Source organism: Miniopterus schreibersii (genome assembly GCF_964146895.1).
Source record: "Miniopterus schreibersii genome assembly, chromosome: 6".
NCBI classification, from domain to species: domain Eukaryota; kingdom Metazoa; phylum Chordata; class Mammalia; order Chiroptera; family Miniopteridae; genus Miniopterus; species Miniopterus schreibersii.
Genome location: NC_138107.1, coordinates 69,772,682 through 69,795,451, shown reverse-complemented (window position 1 = coordinate 69,795,451; position 22,770 = coordinate 69,772,682). Strand labels below are relative to the sequence as shown.

The 22,770-nt window shown below is 39.8% G+C and overlaps 1 protein-coding gene across 6 annotated transcripts in view; it reads left to right on the top strand.

The window, feature by feature from the left end:
• The first annotated feature begins 8,250 nt into the window (after nt 1–8,250).
• The window catches only part of EPB41L2 (erythrocyte membrane protein band 4.1 like 2), a 182,023-nt gene continuing 167,503 nt past the window's right edge, over nt 8,251–22,770 (top strand). For 5 of the 6 annotated variants that reach the window (XM_081141173.1, XM_081141172.1, XM_081141171.1 and 2 more), the window contains exon 1: nt 8,251–8,414. The gene's annotated coding sequence lies outside the window, so the exon portion shown is untranslated. Of the gene's footprint in view, nt 8,415–8,673; nt 8,779–22,770 lie in introns of those variants that run through there. The other variant, XM_081141168.1, reaches the window with a different exon arrangement.

The following is a 22,770-nucleotide window of genomic DNA, read 5'->3' as shown; positions in this document are numbered from 1 at the left end:
TGATTTGCATTCCCCTGGTAACTAATGATGTTGAATATCTTTTTATGTGTTTGTTGATCATTTGAGTATCCGGTTTTTATGAAGTTTTCCATTGTGTTTTCAGGCTTATTTTTACTGATTTGTAGGTGTTCTTTATATATTCTAGATCATTTATATATTCAAGATTCATTTCTTTTCTTACATGGCTATCCAATGGACTCCATATCATTTATTGACATGACCGTCCTTTCTCTATTTCCCTGCTGTGGCACCTTTCTCATAAACCAAGTGACCATACATGTGTGGGTATGTTTTGGGACATGCTGTTGTGTTTCAGTGGTCTATTTGTCTGTTCTTCTGGCAGTATCCTGTAGCTTTATAATGTCTTTATATCAAATGGTAAGACACACCTAGATTTTAAATTAAAAGAAATATTTTTAACTGAATAAAAGCTTCACCTGCTTCCCTTTAATTATTCCTACTCTTGTTCACTAATGCCTTCTCGCTTTTTTTCTAAATTGGTCTTGCCAGAGATTATTAATTCTATAAATATTTTTATAGAACCAAATTTTGACTGCAATGATCCTCTCTTCTGAATGTTTTTTAGATCTTTATTTTCCACTTTTATATTTATTACTGTTATGAAAAACTCTCTTTTTAAAACTAATTTTGTATGTTGAATGCTTATTTTATTAATTTTCAGCCTTCCTTCTTTTCAGTACATACAGTCAAGGCTATGAATTCTTTCTAAGCACAATTTTAGCTGAATTCTGCAATTGTTCTAATCATGTCATTATTACTTTAAAGATTTCATAATTTCTATTATGTTTTCTCCTTTCCCCATGAGTCATTAGGAAGTACCCTCCCAAATATAAAGAATTTTAAAAGTTATTTAGTTACTGTTCATGCGTTACCTAATTGCTATGAAGTCAGACCATATGGTATATGATATCAGTTATGTGAAATTTGAGACTTAAATTTGAAATTTGAAAGTTGAAACTTATTTTATGTCCTATTATGCAATTTTCATAAACAGTCCTTTTTGCTTGAGAAGAATGCATATTCTGTAGCTGTTGGGTGCAATTTTCTATACATGTTCATTATATCAGGATTGTTAATTGCATTTTTAAATGCTTATATGTCCCTACTAATCCCATCTGCTTGGTCTGTCATATACTATAGAGATGTCTTAATCTTCCTTATTGATAGTAGTTAATTTTTACCAGGAATTTTGTTCATATTTGCTTTATACATTTTGAAGCTATGTTATAAGATGCATGTATACAGGTTTAAAATTTTTATACCTCCCTGGTGAATTTTTAAAATAATATTGATCCACCTTATTCTTAGTATTGCTTTACACCTTAAAATCTATTTTATCTACAATGAATACAGGAACACCAGTTTTCTTTTAATTAGCATTTGGTAGGCTTTTCTGTTCTCATCCTACCATAGTCATTCTCTGTTCTTAGATTTTTTTAAAAAATATATCTTTATTGATTTCAGAAAGAGGAAGGTAGAGGGAAAGAGAGATAGAAACATGAATGATGAGAGAGTCGTCATTGATTGGCTGCCTCCTGCACGCCCCCGACTGGGGAATCGAACCCGCAACCTGGGCATGTGCCCCAACTGGGAGTCGAACCGCGATCCCCTGGATCCTAGGTCGATACTCAACTGCTGAGCCACGCCCGGCCGGGCCTGTTCATAGATTTTAAGTGTGTTTTACATAAACAGCATATAGCTGGATTTTGGGAATTGTAGTCTGTCAGTCTTTTAATGAAGCTTGTGATTCATTTATATTGATTATTATTTGTGTTAAAATTGGACTAACTTCTACCATCTTATTTTTTATTTCCATTTTTATTATTTTTACCCTAATTTCCAATTCCCAAAGGGTGAGATGAAGAAGGCCAAGTGATCGGTTTTAGTATGTATGTTATTTCCTTACTATTACTTATTACTATTGATTACTTACTATTGATTATTTCAAAATTCCAAACTTTTTCAAATATATCAAACATATTTGTTTTATATTCTGTGTTTGATAATTTATATAACTGTAATCATTGAGGGTTTGAAACTGTACATTGCTAATTTTACTGATTCTTGCTTATGATGAATTTGTTTATACATGTATTTTATGATTTTTAATTGTGACTTTATGTTCCTTGGAATTTTAACTGTGAAAATCCTTTGAGAATTTGGTTGCAAGTCAATCTGTGAGAAAAGATTTACACTTGCGTCTGCCAGGCACTAAATTTTTGTGTTGGAGTTTCTCAGGCCACAAAGACAGCATATATTCTAACTCTGAATACTGGGTGACAGTGAGCCTGTATTAGGAATTCTCAGAGAGCTATTTTCTCTTTCCTTCCTCCTCCAAGAATTGATGCAAAGTCTTTCAGTAGAGACTTTTTACTAATTTACTCGCCAAGGGTATTGCTTTTCAATTTCAACTGTCTTCTAATAGTGTGGTCTATTGAAGACAAAGCCCTGAAACTACCAGAGATATGCAGATGATGGCAGGCAAATGCCAGCTCAGTGCTTCTGCGAGGACCCAAGGTACAAAAGGCACCCTGTAAGGGTGGATGAATTTGAAAAAGGTATTGCTTCCTCTGGGTTGGTTCAGGCCTGTACCATGCACAGGTCTTGAGGAGCTGCGTGTGGGCTAAATACTGCCTCACTTTTCACTGTCACTGGATGCACTTATGAAGGGCACAACTTCATCATTGGATGTAGAGGCCTGTGTCAGTGTTTGCTTACCTTTTGAATTGATTCATCCTCATAGATTTTGGCCTCTTAAAATTATTTTACTTTGCTGTCAGGCTCAGCCATGTATTTAAACAAATTTTACAAATACTGTATCCATCATTTTTAAAGGTGTATGTTCTAAAGATTTTCCTCTGAAAACTATATCTGTTAAAATATGGAAAATAGAAATCATCTCATCCATTTTCAATTAGGGTTACTTTCATTTCTTCGACAAATATTTACTGAAAGAAGGCCTACACAAGCCACTGTGCTTGGAACTGAAATACAATGGTACACGAAGCAGCCCAAGTCCCTGCTTCATAAAGCATATGGTTATTTGAATAGTCCGTTGCTATTATTTTGTGGTTGTGTGTTTCTTCTCAGTGATTGTCCTCTCCAGGAGGATATTCCTCTGGAGAGGATGGGGTCACAGGAAGCAATCGCATACACAAAGCCTTAAAATCCCTATCTTTCTAAGTGTGTTCAATAAGTAGAACACATTTTTGTGTCTCTAGGAACTACACAAAACCAAGCTGAAAAAACGGTACTTTGTTAATACCAACCTTCCAGTACACATCTGTTTTGAATAAACTAAGGACCACCTCCTAAGATGGTCCACTTTCCAAGTGGAGGAATTTGTTTGCTTAGAAACTGCAACATTCCAGTTCCGATCTCACTGTCTCCACTATTTCCAGGGGCTATTTTACAAATTAGCCAGTCCGGTCTGGGCTATGTAAATATCTCCAGCAAAATCCATGTAATTGAGGGGATTGGTCTTCTAATTTTTTGCTTAGTACTTTTATTCAACAGTGTCTTCTGCCGCTACTATTGCAGTTGTTGATGGGCTTTTCCCACTATTTGCTGAGGCTACTTAGAAATTAGACTCTGCAGGCAGGTTCCTCACAGTGCGCCCAAAGCATGTGGCTCTCACTGTCACGCCACATCAGAAGTTTTCTATGATCCCGTGGGGTAGTTTTGCTTACCCAGCAAAGTGCAACGATGCCACTTGAGGCCATTTTGCCTCCCCAATCCCCACACCTAATTAAGTGGGAACTAGAAGTACAGTGTTTCTTTTTCACCTGACCAAGCTCTCTCTCCAGTCACTATTTGTGTAAGAACTTTGCAACTGCAGGTCTGCTGACCACAGGCCTGTGGGGGAGTCACATGTCAGTCCATTTCCATTAAAGTTTGGGGTTCTGTCTCAATCATTTGCCAGAGCAGGACATCTGTCTGTCCCCTACGTAATGGGGAACCCATAAGGTTCTTTCCACTGACTCCTCTTTTCCTTAGACTGTAGGCTTATGTCAGTGAATAAGCCTGGAGCCTTCCCTTCTGACCTCTCCAAACCCTTTCTTGTTGAAGACCAGACACACATGGAAGGCCCTGTGATCCTTCTTTACTTATCACTGAGAATCAACATCAAATATGAACTTTTATAAACTTGCTCTGTTATTGCTTGAATTGAATCGGTACAAAATGGTACTGACTCAATGATGCTTGCATATTGCTATCAAAAGACATTGTTTTATCTTTGTAGTTCATATATACTCTACATAAAATGGCAGAGACTGCTGTCTGTCCTAGGTAATGAGGACCACTTAAGGGCACAGACAGAAACCAGGATTCCTGATTCCCTTTAACCAGCTTTATTATCTATCAGACTCTGAACTCCACCACAGCAGGGACAATGTATTCATTTTCGAATGTCCAGAGCATGGCATGAGGCCTGGTACATAATGACACTCAGATTGTTAAAATGAAATAATACATCTTTGTTTCACCCTTTCCAAATGTAGCTTTTTGAAGGGATTTTTATTGGACCTATTCTATTTCTGCGTTCAGTTCTAGGGAGCAATTGGCCACAAGATCCCATAGAGAGCAACTGCGGAGATTCTGCTCCAGCTTACGGGAATCGGCATGTCCAGGCTTCCTTCTCTGTCACTGAGCCAGGTGAAGCAGGGCTGTGTGTGGCACAGCTCCAACTACAATTGAGGGAATACCTCGATTTGGCAGGCTTGAGATGCTTATACCTGTTATTAGCAATAGCTGGGAGTATTATCACTCAGTGTGACTTAGATAGAAAAAGGGGGCTTAACTTTTGAGGAAGAAAAGCTGTGGAAAATTTTACTGCAGATGGGGAAAAAAGAAAAAGGTTGCCTGAGGGCAGACTCTAATACTAGACTAGAAAAACACAGCTTCTGCGGTGAAATGTTTACCAAGATGGCTGCCAACAATGCTTTTCTTCACGGTACACACGATCTACTCCTCCTATCAAGTGGTGAAGTCTGTGACTTCCTCTCCCTGAACTGGGGCTGGCTCTCTGACTTGCTTTGATCAACAGAATCGGGCATACGTGATGCTATGATTTCTGGGCCTAGGCCTTAAAAGCCTTGTAGCTTTTGTTTTTATTCTCTCAGAAGCCAGGTGTCAAGTAAAAAAGTCTGGCCTACCCTGCTAAGAGGCCACATGGAGACAGAGAGAGGACCTGGAAGATAAGCATCCATATGGAGGAGAAATTAGGCTCCCCAGTTGACAGGCAGCACCAACTGCCAGACATGTGAGTGAGACCATCTTGGATCCTTCATCCACAGTTGTGCCTTTGCATCCACTCTGCGTAGAGCAGAGATGAGCCATCCTGTTGAGCCCTGCTTGAATGCCTACACCAAAGAATCATGAGCAATAAAATGATTGCTGCTAAGTTTTGGGGTCATGTAGCCACAGATAACTGAAAACAGCTCCAAGGATCGGCCAGTTAGTGTGACTCCTGTTGCCATTTGTGTGGGGTCTTTTTTCTATGGCAGTGGAATTGGGAATGCATATATTCCTAGTAAAGCCTGAGATTGTTTCAGTCCGACAGAACATGAGTGTGTATTGTGAGGTCTTCCTGCCTGTGAACCATAGCAGGAGTGGGGAATGTCAGGCCCTCAGGCTGTATATGGCCTGGGAAATCATTTGGTCTGGCCCTGCCAGGGTAACTGCAGGTAGGACTTGAAATTCAATAAATCTAGGAGCTTTTTTCATAGCTAATTTTTAAGTTGATAATTTTGTATGGCCCGTGAATGATGTTATAAATATCCAAATGGCCGTTGACGGAAAAAAGGTTCCCCTCCCCTGATGCAGAGGAAGAGTAGGTTCTCAATCCAGAGCTACTCTAATATTTCTACCTGGTTGCTTGGCACCCAGAAGGCACAAAGATAAAAGAAGGAATCACCAGTATAGTGAGATCCAGATTTTTTAGGAGCTACTTGTGTCAGTGAGTTGGTAAGAAAGAGCACTTAGGAGGTCCTGGATAAATTTCTAGTCCAAATTGCCAGACTGGCCTCACTTGTAGGTGGTGCTTAGGGTCGAGGCCACAATGCTAAATTTGGATGTGGTGACTCTCAGGCTGGTATCTAGATTTCTGTTTTGTTCTTTGTGTCAGTCCCTTGCCTGTTATTACACTTTGTCTAGTGGGAAGACCCAGTCTTGCTTTATCAGTCTCTTTTCCTGGGGATTATTGTCCTGGCTTTGAACCCCAGCCTGGTAGTCCTGTCCCATGATGCCAGTGTTCCAGATGCTTGCATCACTGGATATCACCTGTTCAGGGCTTTGTCCTGCTTGTCTGTCCAAACCCTTCTCTCTCTGTTAAGACTTCCCCGCTTGCCCGGACTACCACCTGTTGTTTGTCTACATCTGTATGGTACCATGTTTTATCTGTTTTCTTCACTTCCTTATTGCTCCTGGAACTTGATTTTTCTACCTTCAGTTCTTGCTAGGTTCTCACTGCATCTGCTCCATTCCATTGAAAAGTTGGGGCCAGGTAAGACTGTGTCCAAAATACAGAGCCTAATTCTTCTTCCACACAGTAACCTTTAGATATTTGATAACCTTTCTAGCACCTTCAATCATCTCTTTAGGCTAAATCTTGCTTGTTTCCATGTTATCAAGGTCACCCATCTACTGATATAATTTAGTTTGTTGATAGTCTTCTAAAAAGGTGGCATACAGAAGTGATTCACATGCTCCAACAGTGCATATAGGAAGGATATCATTTCCTATGGTAAAGGCGTATTTTGTACTTTATTAATTATGCCTACATTTATGTTATTATTTTGCATAACATTTTGAAGGGTTTCCATCAGGAATAGATCAAGGTTTTGTGGGCCCTAAAGCTTATAAAACTTTAGGGACTCCTTTTAATAAAAAACTTTTAAATAAATATATAGTTAGTTTCAAGGCCTGTGAAAAGTAAGAGACCCTGAAGCTCAGGTTTTCTAAGTTTCATTGTAAATCTGCTTCAAAGTTCCCAATAGTATTTTCTGGTTAAATTCCTGGGTCTTCTTTACTAGAACTGCTAACTAATCAGGTTTTTTTCTCTATCAGTGAATCTTAAGTTTAACTTGGGTTCTTAGCACATGGGGAATTAAATAAGTTAACACACGTGAGGGACTTAGAACAATGTCTAGCACATAGAGCATGCAATAAATGGTAGCAATTATTATTTTTATTACTTACTAGCAGGACCTTAGCAAATAATTTATCTTCTTGACTCTTAATTTCCTCTTTGATGTAATGGAGATAATACTTGCCCTGCCTTTTTCGTAAGTTATTGTGAAGATCAAATGATAAAATATGTGAATGTGCTTTGTTAACTGAAAAGCATCATCCACATGGAAGGCATTGTAACTGAGGTTTCATTCGGCATTGTTAATTTTTGAAAAGATTCTGTTTAGGAAAGAAAAGAAAGCTTTATATTGGCCAAGGTGGAGTCACTAAAGACCTCAGTAGAGGTGGGAGGAGGCAAAGGACAAGAGGTGCAGATGCTGGAGGTAATGACCTGCATATCCGGTTGGACATGCGAACATTCAGAAAAGATGAAAAGAGTAAAATCTGAGAGAGAGCATGCAATTACACAAAAGGAAAGAACTGGGACGTATTTGTGTGTGTGCGTGTGTGTGTGCGCCTTTCCACAATTGGCCTCAACCTAGGTCTCCAGCCTCTTACTCAGCCATATTCTGCTCTGCAGCCCAGGCTCCCAGGCCTTTGCCTGGAGAAATACTTACTCACACTCTGGGTTCAGCTTAGAAGCCCCTCCTTCCCGGGGCTTCCCCAATTCCTCCTGTTCCTTCCCCAGGAAGAAAAAGAGTTCCTCTTCAGTGCCCTCTCTGGGACAGCACTGCCACTCGAGACTGAGAGGGACCCAGTTTCTCTTATTTCCCTGTCTCCAGGGCCTAGCCTCGCCTGCCACTGAACAGGTTTAGTCAGTGAATTACTTTGGAAAAGTAAGTTTTAAAAGTTGATGAAAGGACATTCAAGGCTGGGACTCGTGAGTCAGAACGCCTTGCACACGGGCATTAGCAGTTGTTACCCAGCGCAGCTTGGAGGGTCCTCCCAGCTCGGGTACCAGACGACCGATCTCAGGGGATCCCGGGGGATGGGCCGCGCGCGGGCTCGGGGGCGTGGCCTGGGGCTGAGGGGCGTGGCGAGGCTCGAGGGGGTTTTGGTGCCGGGGGCGCGTCCGGCGGGGGCGCGGGAGGGGCTTCCGCCGCGAGGGGGCGGGGCTGGCGCGCGGATTCTCTGACGGTCCCAGCCAGGGAATTTCAATTTGAAACCTACCAGAAGGGAGGAGGCGGGCGCGGCTGCCTGGGGCTGGGGCTGAAGCGGGACCGGTCCCCGCGGCGAGAGAGCTCCTGAGGTGTGGTGTCCGGGTAAGGAGGCGTGAGGGGCTGCGGAATGGCGGGCCTGAGGCCGGGGAGCCCGGGCGACCGACTAGTCCCGGCGGAGCTGCAGGGGCGGCTCTGATTTTTCCTCTGGCTGCAGCTGGGAAGCTGATCCCAGGCAGGAAGCGGTGGCGGGACGGTCCCTCTGGAGGCGAGGGCGGCGGGCTTTGGGATTTTCTGTAGCTCCCCCTCTCCTCTCCTCCCCCTTCCTACCGGACCCCATTCTCTCTCCGGGGTCCGGCTCCTGTTGCTCCAGGCCGGATCCTCGCTTCTCGGCTCCACTGTGGACCCCTCCGCCCCTTCCCGGGAGCCGGGGCCAAGTCTCGTCGTAGTCGGGAGAGGCAGGGGCGCGGTGAGGACTGTGCGGGCTCCGCCGGGGAGCCGTGGGTACAGGGTCGCGCGTCCTGGGCCCCGAGGAGCGGCTGGAAAAGGAATCCGGCTCTGTCCAGGCGCGGGAGAGAGCGGGTCCGGGCCGGGACCGGCCGCCCGCCTTCGGCGCCCGGTGATGTTCGCCCGGGCTCCGGGGACCCGGCGGCGGCGCCGGCGGCCTTCCTGAGGATGATTTTGGGAGAGGAAACGTGGGCGAGGACGCGGCAGCTCCCTGGGCCGTCCGCGCGCGTGGGCACTGCCGGAGCGGGCGAGGGCCCCGCGGCAGCCCCACGCGCCCGGCGGGTCGGACCTGGCGTCCGCCCGCGCGGGTGCACAGGGGGACGCACGTTTTGCGCGGCGATTCTTACGATTCTGACACACAGGCCGTCTTACCACGGATGGCATTTTTTCCTCTCTCCGGGGCTGGAGGCAGAGGGTTGGGCGCATTTTTAGGTGAGGACGGGGGAGGAGAGCTGAACGGAGCGGGCAGAGTTGGGGTTGGCGTCCGGGACCACATCCCCAGCCCGAGACGCTGTCCCGGCAGCGGGAGGATGTCTGCGGAGGGAGGTCGGTCATTATGCTTCCCAAGATCGCTGACCTCCTCTGAGGTCAGGGTTTTTTTTTTGTTTTGTTTTGTTTTGTTAAAGTTAGAAGAGCTCTGGCCTACAGCCTATTATTTTTGGGAGGGGTCTCTGTGTGGGGCCCTCCCTACTGACCGAGGATGCCTTAAATTTGAATTTCCCTTCACCACAACCGCTGCCCCTGTTTTTAAGAGCTCTGGGAGACTGGGCGGGAAGGTGGGGAACCTAGAGGAGCTGTGGATGTATTTTCCCTTTTCCTAATCACATCTTTTCCTCTTCTTGAACTTCTTGCATCGGATGTGACATGTGTGTGCCAGGTGTCTTGTTCTTCTTGTTACTGTTATTTAAGCTTTTATTTTTTTTTTAACAACTTACAAATTTTCCTCTATTCTTCCCCTTTCTTCATTCCTTCTTTCTTTTCCCCGGTGTTTTTGTTCTTCTTTCACCTTAATCCATTATTTTTATATCTCTATAATACTGTATTGAGAATTAGCATTTTAATCGGTGTCCTATTACATTTCCCCTTGAGTTTAACACTTGAGGGAAACTGAGTCAATTTTGGGGCCACAGGAGCTAGGATTTAGAATTCTTTGAACTGCTTCAATCTTATTTGGCTCATTGCTGTGGGAAATCACTGGATTGCTGTTGCAGCCACTGATGGGGTTGTATTGCAATACAATCTTGAATTGTCATAAGGGCAAACCCAGTACATTCATCAGGCTGACACAACTTTTTAAAGAGCTTGGCCTGTCACCTGTCAGCTTGAGTGATCAGTCCTGTGATTTAATTTAAGAACTACCATCAAACTTCAGACACCTACTCTTGGAAGTTATTGGAGAACTGTACAAGTGGAGATGGCTTGAAACAATGGCATGAATTTAGGGCTAATTTAATCCTATCCTATCTTCCTCACTTCTTGGGCAGAATTCCCGCTGAAGTCAGTAGTGGTCTTGTGTGCAGGACTGCTGAGAACAGGAGGCTGCTCACCTAGAGTAACAGGGAGGGATAGTTTCTTTCCTTTTTAAAACATCCCTCTTTAAGAAAGACCTAGTCATAACAGTTCTTTAATCTTTTTCCTCTAGTTGAAGTAGTTAGAGTACTGTGTGCAAAGACCTTCCAGAGAAAATATGTAGCTGAGTTGAGCCCCCAACCTCAAATTCTTGATATCTAAATTGGATAGGGATTGCTTAAAATGATTAAAGTGATAAAAAATCATCTAACAAAGTTAGAATTTCATTTCAGTAAAATTATACCTAACATATAAAAAATTTAAACCACTATGGAGTATTTTCATCTAGGTTTGTGTATTAAACTGAGTATGTATATTAAAAGATGAAATTTAACTCCAAGTAGAAAGAAGCAAATTTTCAGATTTAGGGGACAAATCTGAAGAGAGGCCCACCAAAAAAATAACTATGCAAGTATAAGACAAGGAAATTCAGATAGCTCTTACTGTGTTTGGAGAGTTAGTACAGTTTTTATATGTAGTGACTCTCTGGGCCCAGTATTAGATTTGTGAGCATTCGGAGGTTTCCAGGTTAACTTTGTGCTGATCTGAGTTGGTAAACTTGTTAGGTCCTTTGCTTCTTAACGTAATGTTCTTGTGGTTTACCATTTCCAAATTACCAGTTCTAAAGAATTGAGTTAAGAAAACCAATCCAGTCACCAAATTTTAAAAATAGACTTTTAAAAATCATAACCATGTCCACGTGGGCTACCCAACCACTTGCTTTCAACTAAAAATACTTGCAAAGATGACAAAGCAGTCCTCAACCAAAATATTTATTGGTAAAATTACTCTGTAATTAGTAATATTGTATAGTTATGTTTAACATCAGGTTTTGCTTTGAATCACCACTCTCATATTACTGTGGTAGAGAATTACAAAGGTTCTATCTTTGCCATTTTATTTAGGAATGTGGGGTTTATATTTTACATAACAGAATGCTAAATATTTTTGAACATTTGACTTTGTTTCTGTTTCCACAGGAAAGTATGGGCCTTTTTCTTTGTTGTTGTTGTTTGTTTTTTTTTTTGCACTGAAGTAGTCTATTTAAAAGCTGTGTGTAGACTTTGTGAAAAGTATGAATTGCTAGTATTTTTATAAAGCAATAAAATAGCTTATAGGGATCAATACTGCTGAGAGTCAAATTTTGCATTTCTAAAATCTCTATTGTTTACTTGGAGGAAACAAAGGAAATGTGCCTACACCCCCCTACCCCACCCCCACTCCCCTTTATTTAGAAACTTTTTCGGTGGCCTTGTTTGCTTTTTCAGATTCAGAATTACTGTACCTAACCATTGGGTACCCTTACGGATTTAAAAGCCTCAAGTAAATGTTTATGCTGGCTCCAGTAGTCAGCAAATACTAGCCAAACCCTAATTTACTGCTCTTTTATAGAATCTTGGAATCTCAGGGCCAGGGCTGGACCTTTAGGAGTCAGCAAATCCATTTTCAGCCCTTGCCCCTCAACATGCAAACATTTCCAGCCTCTTTGGAAGGCCTGAGTTAATAGAATATTTGTCGATGATTCCTCCAGATTCCAGACAGAGCATCATCTGGGATTGCTATGTTTTGGCACAAACCAGCAATTTGGTACTCATAAGATTTTATCATTCCTCTTACTGGGCAGTGTCCCAGATTAAAATCTAAAATGGAGTCAGTGCCTGGTGTCATTAACTACAGGGGAATGGCCTCCAAATATAAACAGTATAGTTATTTAGAAGTTACAGGTAAACCAAAAAGCAAAGAAAAAAATTATCTTGAATATCAGCTAAAAATAACTGATAGTGATAACCAAGGCTTTATAAATTTTTTTCCCCTATAAAGTGTATGTTTGTGTATTTTCTATGAGAGAGGGAATATTGTGAGAGTAGGAATGTATATTCCCTCTCTCATAGAAAATAAACAGACATACATACACTTAAAATATATATATTTGTTATGTGAAGCACCTATAACATTGTTTTTTACAGTTAGTAAGTTTGATGAATCAATTCATTGAACCTTTATATAATATCCTGGACTTGCTTTTAGTGAAGATTCTTTGAAAGTTGAACTTGACTTTGTAGAACCTGGTACTGTTACACATAGAAATGTCCTATAGGTAACATTTCATATAGGGGATTTGCTTTCCTTCTATTGGATATTATTTCCCCTTTTTTGTGGTTGGCGTGAGATCTGTTTGGGTTTATTAGATGTATGCTTTTCATGTCCAGAAAGGTAGATAATGTGTATTATTTCCCTAAATACCTAGTGTTCGGGATGGTATTTATTTTTAATGAGAATTTCAATGGTGTTCTCAAAATTCTCAATTTTAAAGTAATGCCTCTTCCCTCTTAGTATAGAGATAGACCCCATGTGGCCTATGAGTGCATTCATGTTGCTTCTGGATTTTCCCCCCCAAAGACTGAAATTGGGCTAATTTCATATTCTCAGTTACTTTTAAAATAGAAATATTTTTTTATTTCACAGATACTTCTCTGTACTTTGGAATTTTTTCACTTTGGTATATTAGTGTCATAAAGGTCTTAATGTATATAGATTGCCTCCCAAATAATCTTTATAGTTGTATGGAATAAATTTTTTTTAATCCTTACTTGAGGATATTTTTTCCATTGCTTTTGGGGGGGGGAGACATTGATGTGAGAGAGAGGCATGGATTGGCTGCCTCCTGGATGCTCCCCAGTGGGGGGCCGGATCTAGCCTGCAACCTGTGTAAGTTCCCTTGACTGGAATCAAACCTGAGACCCTTCAATCTGCAGGCGGACGCTTTTACCACTGAGCCAAAGTGGCTATGGCAGTTATATGGAATGAATTTGAGGAATGAGAATTATCTTTTTTTCACTCTGAGAAGTTTCTTAAGTAAGGTTTTCCTTTTGGTAGCCAAGCTGACATTTAATATATGTAACTAAATTTGATGTCACTGGGATGATTTAGTTCTTCCCAGTTTAAGAGCCAGAGGGCATCGAAAGGGTTCCAGAGTGATTTTGTCTCTGTTCACCTGTGGAACCTTATTGTCTAGCTCAGGTAGGGAAGTTCAGTGTATCTAAACTAAATCTTTTGTGCTGTAATTGAAAATCCATTCTCCTCTTGCATTGCTTTTTTTATGGCCTCGCTTATAACCTCCATGAAAGAATTTTCAGTACTTACAAGACTTGTTACCCTCTGATTGCCTTTTGCCGAGATAATTGTGGTTTTAAAATTTTCTCATATAGGTGTGATTACCCAGATCTCTAATCATTTCCAAGCCCTGAATTTAGGTTTTTAGATCTCCTGACGAACTTCAAAGCTGGACTCATCACCATGATAACTGCTGAGTTTAATCTCATTTTTGAGTTTCCTGTGTTCTACAGGTATAGATATGCATGCTTGAAGATATTAAATTAAAATGTTTACACTCTGCCATAATTGTTAGGTTCTTTTTCTTTTTGTCCAAACAGGCTACTTGTTTTTCACCTTTTATTCATCCACTTAGAGCAGCGATTTTCAACCTTTTTTATCTCATGGCACATATAAACTAATTACTAAAATTCTGTAGCACATCAGAAAAGTATATTATTATATTTTTTGCCAGCCTAACCAAAAAAATACGTATAATTTTGGTTCATTCAAACTGGACAGCTATTGTTGTGTTGGCTGTTGTCATGTTTTAATTTGACAGCCTAAGGGAAAAGAGGTCAGTGCCCCTGACTAAATAGGTATATTGCATGTTTTAAAAATTCTTGTAGCCTGGCTGGGCGTGGCTTAGCAGTTGAGCATTGACCTAGGATCCAGGCGATCAGGGTTCGATTCCTGGTCAGGGCACATGTCTGGGTTGTAGGCTAGGCAGCCGATCAATGACTCTCTCATCATTGATGTTTCTCTCTCTCTCTCCTTTCCTCTCTCTAAAATCAATAAAAATATATTAAAAATAAATAAATAAAATAAAAATTCTTGTAGGGCACTGGTTGAAAATCGCTGACCTAGAGTACCAAAAGGGAGTGTAGAGAAAATTTAGTTCAGAATCAGTCTGAGGTGGGAAGTGGGATTAGTGGGGAAGGTGTTGCCCAGGTTGGGTGTCGGGTTCACGAACTGCCTGAGACTGTAAGTAAATTGGTGTGTGTGTACATATGTCAGAGACAGAGAGAGAGAAATTTTGGGGAGCAGTGTTAAAAGTGTTTTAGGAAACAGAAAAGATTGAAAACTGCTGATCTAGTTCAGTTCTATTTTTAGAACTGATCTAGTTCAGTTTTATTTTGTTTTTATTTTTTAAATGTGTTTTTATTGATTTCGGAGAGAGGAAGGGAGAGAGAGAGAGAAACATCAATGATCAGAATCATTGATTGGCTGCCTCCTGCATGACCGCCTACTGGGATCGAGTCTGCAACCCAGGTATATGCCCTGACCAGGAATTGAACAGTCACCTCCTGGTTCATAGGTCAGCGCTCATCCACTGAGCCACGCTGGCCGGGCTCAGTTCGTATTTTTGATAATAGGAAATAAAAATCTTAAGAGGTCTTTTTTCCCCCTTTTTTCTTTTACTTAATGTTATCCTATTGTACTTTCATCACTGATCCCCCCCACCACCCCACTCCACACTTATTTCCATTTAATTGAATTCTTTTAGTTGTCTTCTTTTACCCAATTGTCAGGGTTAAACTGAATTCTGATGGCATCTTGGCTTCTTACATTCCTACCTGTGAATTTAACAAATGGATTTTTATTTTCTCACAAATTTCTTTGATGGAAATCTTGATTAGAAGGGACCAGTCTATACTATTTGGTGCTGGTTAGACTGGCACTTAAGCCAGTAACCTTCAGTAAATTATTTCTCAAAGCCTCAGTTTTCTTATCTTTAGTATGGGGTTGACAATCATAACCTACTTCATAGAGTTATCCGAGGATTAAATCAGCTATTGCTTATAAAATGCTTAAATGGTGCCTGGCATCTGTAAAAATTGTTAGGTTAAGAAAAGACCTAGTGGATTGATTGTGAATATGTGGTTGGTTTTTTTTTGTTTTTTTTTGCAGTGGTCAGGAATAATTATCTATGTGGAAGTACAGTCTTTGATATGAAACTGTAATTTCCTATGGTGATCACAAGTTACAACCACTTTTTAACAATTCCAGTAAAGTATCTCTAGAATTTTTGAACTTTTAGAAAACTTTGTCCTAACAAACTGTTTACCTCTTTTGGTGTAATATACAAAAGAACATATATATGGCAAAGCTGTTTGGATCTAGTTTCAATAACACCAAGGAACAGCCTACATACAGCCAGAATGTAGTCTTTTTGTTATGTTGCCAGAGGTAGCTGATTCCAAGTATAAAATATGTATGCATATGCCATGTTATAACTTCCTCTTTATAACATCAGTAAACTTGCTGGGAGAAAGCTGTGAATGGAATTTTTATTGATAGTATTTAAATCTTCGCAAGTGGCATTAAAATGTGACATGTTTTTGTACGTGAAATAGATCTGCAGGTGTTATTTTCCTTTGACATAGTGTTTTTTTGTTGTTGTCATACATTTTTTCCCTCCCTTTATTTTTTTCCCATCACTCTTTGCCCCCCCATATCCTCTTTTACCTCCACCATGACCCTCCCCTCCCTGCAATTACCACACTGTTGTCCAAGAGTTCTTTCTCTCTTTTTTTTTTCTTTTTTCCACTCAATCCCTTGACCTCTCCACCCCCACCACAGCTGTCTGCCTACGCTCTATGAATCTGTCTCTATTTTGCTTGTTAGTTCAGTTTGTTCATTAAATTCCTCATATGAGTGAAATCATGTGGTACTTATCTCTGACTGGCTTATTTCACTTAGCATAGTGCTCTCCAGGTCCATCCATATTGTCCCAACAGGTAAAATTTTCTTCCTTTTTATGGCCAAGTAGTATTCCATTGTGTAAGTTTCCCACAGCTTTTTTATCCACTCATGTACTGATGGACACTTGGGCTGCTTCCAGATCTTGGCTATTGTAAATAATGCTGCAGTGAACATAGGGGTGGGTGCATATATTCTTTCGAATTAGTGTTTCAGGTTTCTTCAGATAAATTCCCGGAAGTGGAATTGCTGGGTCATAAGGCAGTTCCTTTTTATTTTTTGAGGCAACTCCATACTGCTTTTCACAGTGTCTCTACCCATCTGCATTCCCACCAACAGTGCACAAGGGCTCCCTGTTCTCCACATCCTTGCCAACACTTGTTTGTTGATTTATTGATGATAGCCATTCTGACAGGTATGAAGTGATACCTCATTGTAGTTTTAATTTGCGTTTCTCTGATGATGAGTGATATTCAGCATCTTTTCATATGTCTATTGGCCATCTGTATGTCCTCTTTGGAGAAGTATCTACTCAGGTCCTTTGCCCATTTTTTAATTGGATTGTTTGTTTTTTGGTGTTGAATTTTATAAGTTCTTTATAAATTTTGGATATTAACCCCTTACCAGATGTATCAGCGAATATGTTCACCCATTCAGTGGGTTGTCTTTTAATTTTGTTGATGGTTTTCTTTGCTGTGCAAAAATTTTTTAGTTTGATGTAGTCCCATTTGTTTACTTTTCTTTTGTTTCCCTTGCCCAAGGAGATATATTAGAAAAAATATTGCTATAAAAATTGTCTGAGATTTTACTGCCTATGTTTTCTTCTAGGATTTTTATAGTTTTAAGTCTAACATTCAAGTCTTTAATCCATTTTGAGTTTATTCTTGTGTGCGGTGTAAGAAGATGGTCTAGTTTCATTTTTTTGCATGTATCTGTCCAATTTTCTTAGCACCATTTATTGAATAGATCATCTTTAGCCCATCGTATGTTTTTGCCTCCTTTATCAAATATTAACAGACTATAAAGCCTTGGGTTTATTTCTCGTTCTCTATTCTGTTCACTTGATCTATGTGTCTGTTTTTATGGCAGTACTATGCTGTTTTGATTACTGTGGCCTTGTTGTCTGGTTTCATATCAGTTAGTGTGATTCCTTCAACTCTGTTCTTTCTCAAAATAGATGATCTAACCAACTGAGCCCCCTTGCCCCAGGGCTAGTTATTGCTTTTAATTGCTTAATGTTATTAATGTGTAGAACTTCAAGTTTTTAGGAATTTGTTGGCATCTATATTATCTCACTTCTATAAAAGACAAGCTTGCTTTTCTAACTGCTTTTTAGCCTCCTGGTTTTCTTTTGTAAAGGTTCAGATTATGAAGCTGACTGAGTACTACTTTTTTATTGTGTGATTCTGGAATCATGCTGGAATTGGGAGTACCTTTCATCCTGTTTTTTGCATTAGTATATATTGTGTTTTCAGTCTGATTATCTCAACATAAGAAAAATATACAAGAGTATAAAACACATCAACATAAAAAGTTGACACCATCCGACCCACTCCCATTTTTGTCTTTCAAGTGGCTTTTGCTATTTCATTTACAGTGCAAATTGCATTCCTCTAAATGCTCATAATATAGGTAATGCTATAGGGATTATAAGGAAAAGGAGCAGATCCCTGCTCTAGCTCCTTTCATGACAGATTTCTGCTCCACAGAGGCAACCACTTTCAGTTCTTTTGGTTTTATTGTCTGGTGTGTTTTGTCTATATGACATGATTTATCTTGTGTTTTATTTTTTTCATTTTAGATAGTAATAGCTACTAACTTTCTATGTTGGTTGGAGTTAGCCTCCTTTACTAACTCCCTCTTCCCATACACAGACTCACTCTTGCATTCTACAACACATAAATGCAATAGCTAAGCCATATAAAGTGCTTTGATTGCATAGTTTTCTTTATAGCCATCCTTAATTTAGTCCTAAACTATGTTGAAAACTATGTTGATAACCATTTTCTTTTTTTTCTTGGAGACATCCTTCTTGGCCCTTCAGCCTCCTGGACTGGTTTATATCTAGAACTGCTGTGTAGCTGTATTCTGGGAATTCCCTTTGCCTCTCTTCCTGGGCTCCATGTCTCTTTCTTTTTTAGTATGTCTTTTTTTTTTCCTTTAAATTGATTTTGGATAGAGAGGAAGGGAGAGGGAGAGAGAAACATTGATGAGAGAGAAACATCGATGGGCTGCCTCCTGCATGCCACCTAATGGGAATCAAGCCTGCATGTGCCTTTATCAGGAGTTGAACCAGTGACCTGTCAGTGTGTGTAATGACACTCAACAAACTAAGCCACACTGGCCAGGGCTCCATGTCTCTTTCTTAACTCTTACTTTACCTGAGTATATCTTCCAGTAGTTTCCCAAGAAACTCCAAATACAAGGAGAATTTCCAGAGACCTTGCATGTCTAAAAACAACTTTTTTTCACTCTTAATATGCCTTTTTGCTCTCTCTTTGAATGCTTTTATAGTTTGGCTGGGTATAGAATTCTAAGATAGTGATTATTTTTCCTCTAAATTTTGTGGGCATCACTCAGTTGCATTCTAGCATACCAGTGTTGCTGTTGAAAAGACTGATGCGATTATAATTTCTGTTTCTGTATGTGTAGCTGGTTTGTTCTCTTTAGAAGTGTTTGGGATTTTTCTCTTTGAACTTGGTGTTTTGAAATTTCATGATGGTGTGTCTACTGGTGTGAGAAGTTTTTCATTCATTGTGCTAGGCACTCACTCAGTGGGGCCTGTCATCTTGGAAACTCCTGTCTTTCAGAAATATACCTGTATGATAATTTCTCCCTCTGTGTTCTCTGTTCTTTTTGGAACTCCTGTTGTTTGGATGTTGAAGTTCCTAGATTGTCTTTCCAGTTTTGTTATACTTTTTCTTTTATAACCATCTCTTTGTCTTTTTGTTCTGCCTTTTGGGAAATTTCTTCAATTCCCTTTTCTAACCTATGGACTGATTTTTAAATTTCCCTGTTTTTGAAGCTTCTCCTTGGTCACTGAATTGTCTTTTTGATAACGTATTTTCCCCTCATGTATTTAATATCTCCAGTCCTTCCCTATTTGATGTCCCTTTACACTTGCTTTCTCTCTGCCTGGAATGCTCTTCCCTCACGTTTGCATGCCTTGCTCCCCTAACTCCATCAGATTTTGCTTCCCATGAGCATTTATTTGAAACTACTATACAACCTACTTTCATTCCTAGTCCAGCATACTCTAAATCTCTTCCTTGTCTTTTCTTTTTCCTATATTGTGTATTATTATCATCTGATACACTATATACTTTTTGTTTATTGACTGTTCCCTCACTGAAATATAAACTGCATGAAGGCAAATTTTTTGGTCTCTTTTGTTTGCCCTAGTATTTCCAGTACCTAGAATAGTGCCTGGGCACAGAATGGGTACTCTGTATTTGCTGACTGAATAATTGGACCTCTTTGTTTTCTGTATAGTGCCTCACATACGCCCTCTGTATCTGGGTTCCCTGATCCCAGAGCCTTTCTTCCCTCAGTTTCTCTAGAGAGTGAACCTCCTGTCTTCTGGCTGCAAAGGATTGGGAAGGGGTTTAAATGTTCCTTGTATTTACTTATAACTGGTCTCCTGTTTTTAGCTCTATCTCTCACCTCAGCCCTCAGTGGTATTGTTTCTGGTAGGCCCCCACCAAAACGGGAATTTGGGGTTTGGCTTCCTCTGGTCTGCTAAGTCAGTTAACTCTGTACATCTGCTTTCCATCTTCTAAAATTCTGTTGATATATCTCATCTGCTGGCCTGTCCCCTCCTTTTTTTTTGGACTGTGTGTTTGTATGTTTTTAGTTTTTTTCATTTTCTGTCATTTTAGTGTGGTTTTGGGAACAGACATTAACTCATGTTCAATCCACTGATTTTAGGGTTTTAAGTTGATAAAAATAAAATTCCCAAGATATAGTGGTACTCAAAATTTGGTAAGGACTGCAGTTTTGATAAAATGGTCCCTTTTTTTCATGCCGGATGCTGAGTTGAACTTTAGCTATGTGTATGTACTTATAGAGAGAAAAGTCAGGCGATTTAGTCAACATCTAGAGTGGATGGAAGTGGATAACTGGGTCATTGAACAAGAAGGTGTTTCCTAGGAAGAGATCAGCAAATGTTTATATTTTTTCCTATAACATTTCAAGGATTAGTTCAGTACAGATACTTATAAGTCATATAATATATACTTGAACTAGATTTAGACATAAACAATAAAAACAAATTTGGTGAATGTGTGTCAGAAGTGGCCACCTTATTTTAGAGTTTACTGCATATCTTATTTTATCTTTAGATGACACATGGTTTGCATACATAAAGTTATATATTCTTTGAATACTGGATATTGAGGAAACTTGGAAGACAGGTGGGTTCTGTTAAACACTTTTAGACTGAAAAATTTCATTACTAGGGCATAAATAGGGAGTGGGAATTACCCTAATGTGAAGACACACAGTTTAGGGATTTTTGTGTGTGGGGTTTGGGGAAAGGGAGACAAAAATGGAGATTCTGAATAAGGTAGTGGCTATGAGGTCTGAGGAAGTTCCAGGAAGATCCGAAGGCTCATGCATACATGTGGTTAGTGTTGCTTAAGTTACCCAGTGGGTTTTAGTGGTTTATAAATTCAAATACTCTATTCATTAATGTAGAAGGTCTTGCAAGCAATAGATCAGGACAGTATTTCCTGCAAGTGTGGTGGTATGTTAAAATAATTTGAGGTGGTACATAGATGCATCTTTTTCTTACAGTAGTTAAGTATATATGTCAGTGTGCATCAGAAAAATATACAAATTCTTCAAAACTATGATTTTATAGATATTACTTAGCATAAGGCTAAAGTAGGTATTTTTTAAGTGAATCGATTTAAAGATCAGAAATAATAATAGAGTTGCTGTTTGGATTTGACAAAAATTATCAAGGAGGTTTGTGAATAACTAAAGTTTGGGAAACATTGGGTAGTTTCCAAATATAATTTCCTTAACCAAGGTGTTTTGTACATGCCTTCTCTATCCTAGTAGGTAACAGCATGAACCTATATGGTAAATGTGATGTAGATTCCTAAGCCTTTTCTTTCCTTTTTAAAAGTTCTTTTTTAATTTGCAAATGTTTTCCTCTTTTCAAAATCAATTCTTAGAACATCTTCTTATTCGATTCTTAAAACAATTTCAAACCACAGGTCTGACAGATACGAAAAGTGAGTCAGGAAGAGGTTAAAGTACTCAGAGTCATTTGGCAATTTTGTATTGGAGCTTCAGGCACAGCCAAGGTCTCCTTGTGTCTAGAGTTGTTCTCGCTACACCCTTCTCTCTTGCTGTTAATGGAGTTGCCAATTAAGTTTTCTTGGAGAACTCAGGAAGCCTGCCAAGTTTTGTAGCTAGAGGGCTTTCATATATTTGAATCTTGAGTCCAGAAGGTAGTCAAAGCTAGGTCTTCCAAAAATAGTTCAATAAATGTGTCAACATTTTGAAACACTATTGAAAAATCAAGGGAGCAGATGACCTATGGGATTATTGGAAAATGGTGCCAAATACCTTCACAAGTATTTGAAAAGCAATGGTCATATGCTAGACAATGGTACATATTCAGCCTTTATTTTTGGAGACCCCCCCCCTTTTTTTTAATATGTCTTTATTGATTTCAGAGAGAGGAAGGGAGAGGGAGAGAGAGAGAGAAACATCAATGATGAGAGTCATTGATCGGCTGCCTCCTGCACGCCCCCTACTGGGGGTTGAGCCCGAAACCAGAGCATGTGCCTGGACCTGAATTGAACTGGGGTCTCCTGGATGCTTAACTGCTGAGCCACGCCTGCCAGTCTTGGAGCCCATTTTTATTATGATAATCTTTTACTCTTCCCCAATATGCTGTTTAATTGCTTTTGACTGTGGCAAAAAAAAAAAAAAAAAAAAGCTGTTAAATTAACATCTTCCTTGAAAATTATCTTTAATCCATTTCTCTTAAGGAGAAAAAGGAAAACTTTTTTTTTTTTTATATAAAGTGAATAAAAATTGTGCACGAGAAAGGTTAAAGTCCCGAGTAATGAGTTGGGTCTGTCCGCTAACAAAGGAATCAAGAGTTTATCCATTAGTTTGTAACTAGAACTGTTTTTGGATCTTGGCCATTAAAATCAACATCAGTTAAAGCCTGCATCTTAATTTCCTAATGCCAAGATTGTCTGTTTTAACTTATGCACATATGGGAATGTGAATACATTCATCCTTCCCCCGTATTCCTCCCACCCTCAAACAGAAAAATAAGGTATGTTGGCGATATTCCGAACTTTTGCAGCTCTGCAGTGCGGAGCTATGGATGTGGGCAGCATATGTAGTGCAGATGTACCTCCAACTTGCCTCCTAATTGAGGCCACTTCACTTTCATCCCCAATGTTTCACGCTCACATCCAGACACTTGAGGGTGGCTTCTAGAGCGTTCTGTAGACCTGTGATCTGTGTGTTGCTTGCTCTGTGCAGCACACATGGTAGCGATGAAGGATAATGTGGCTCTTTTTTAAGGACTTTTTTTTGTTGTTATTAGATTTTTTTTAAA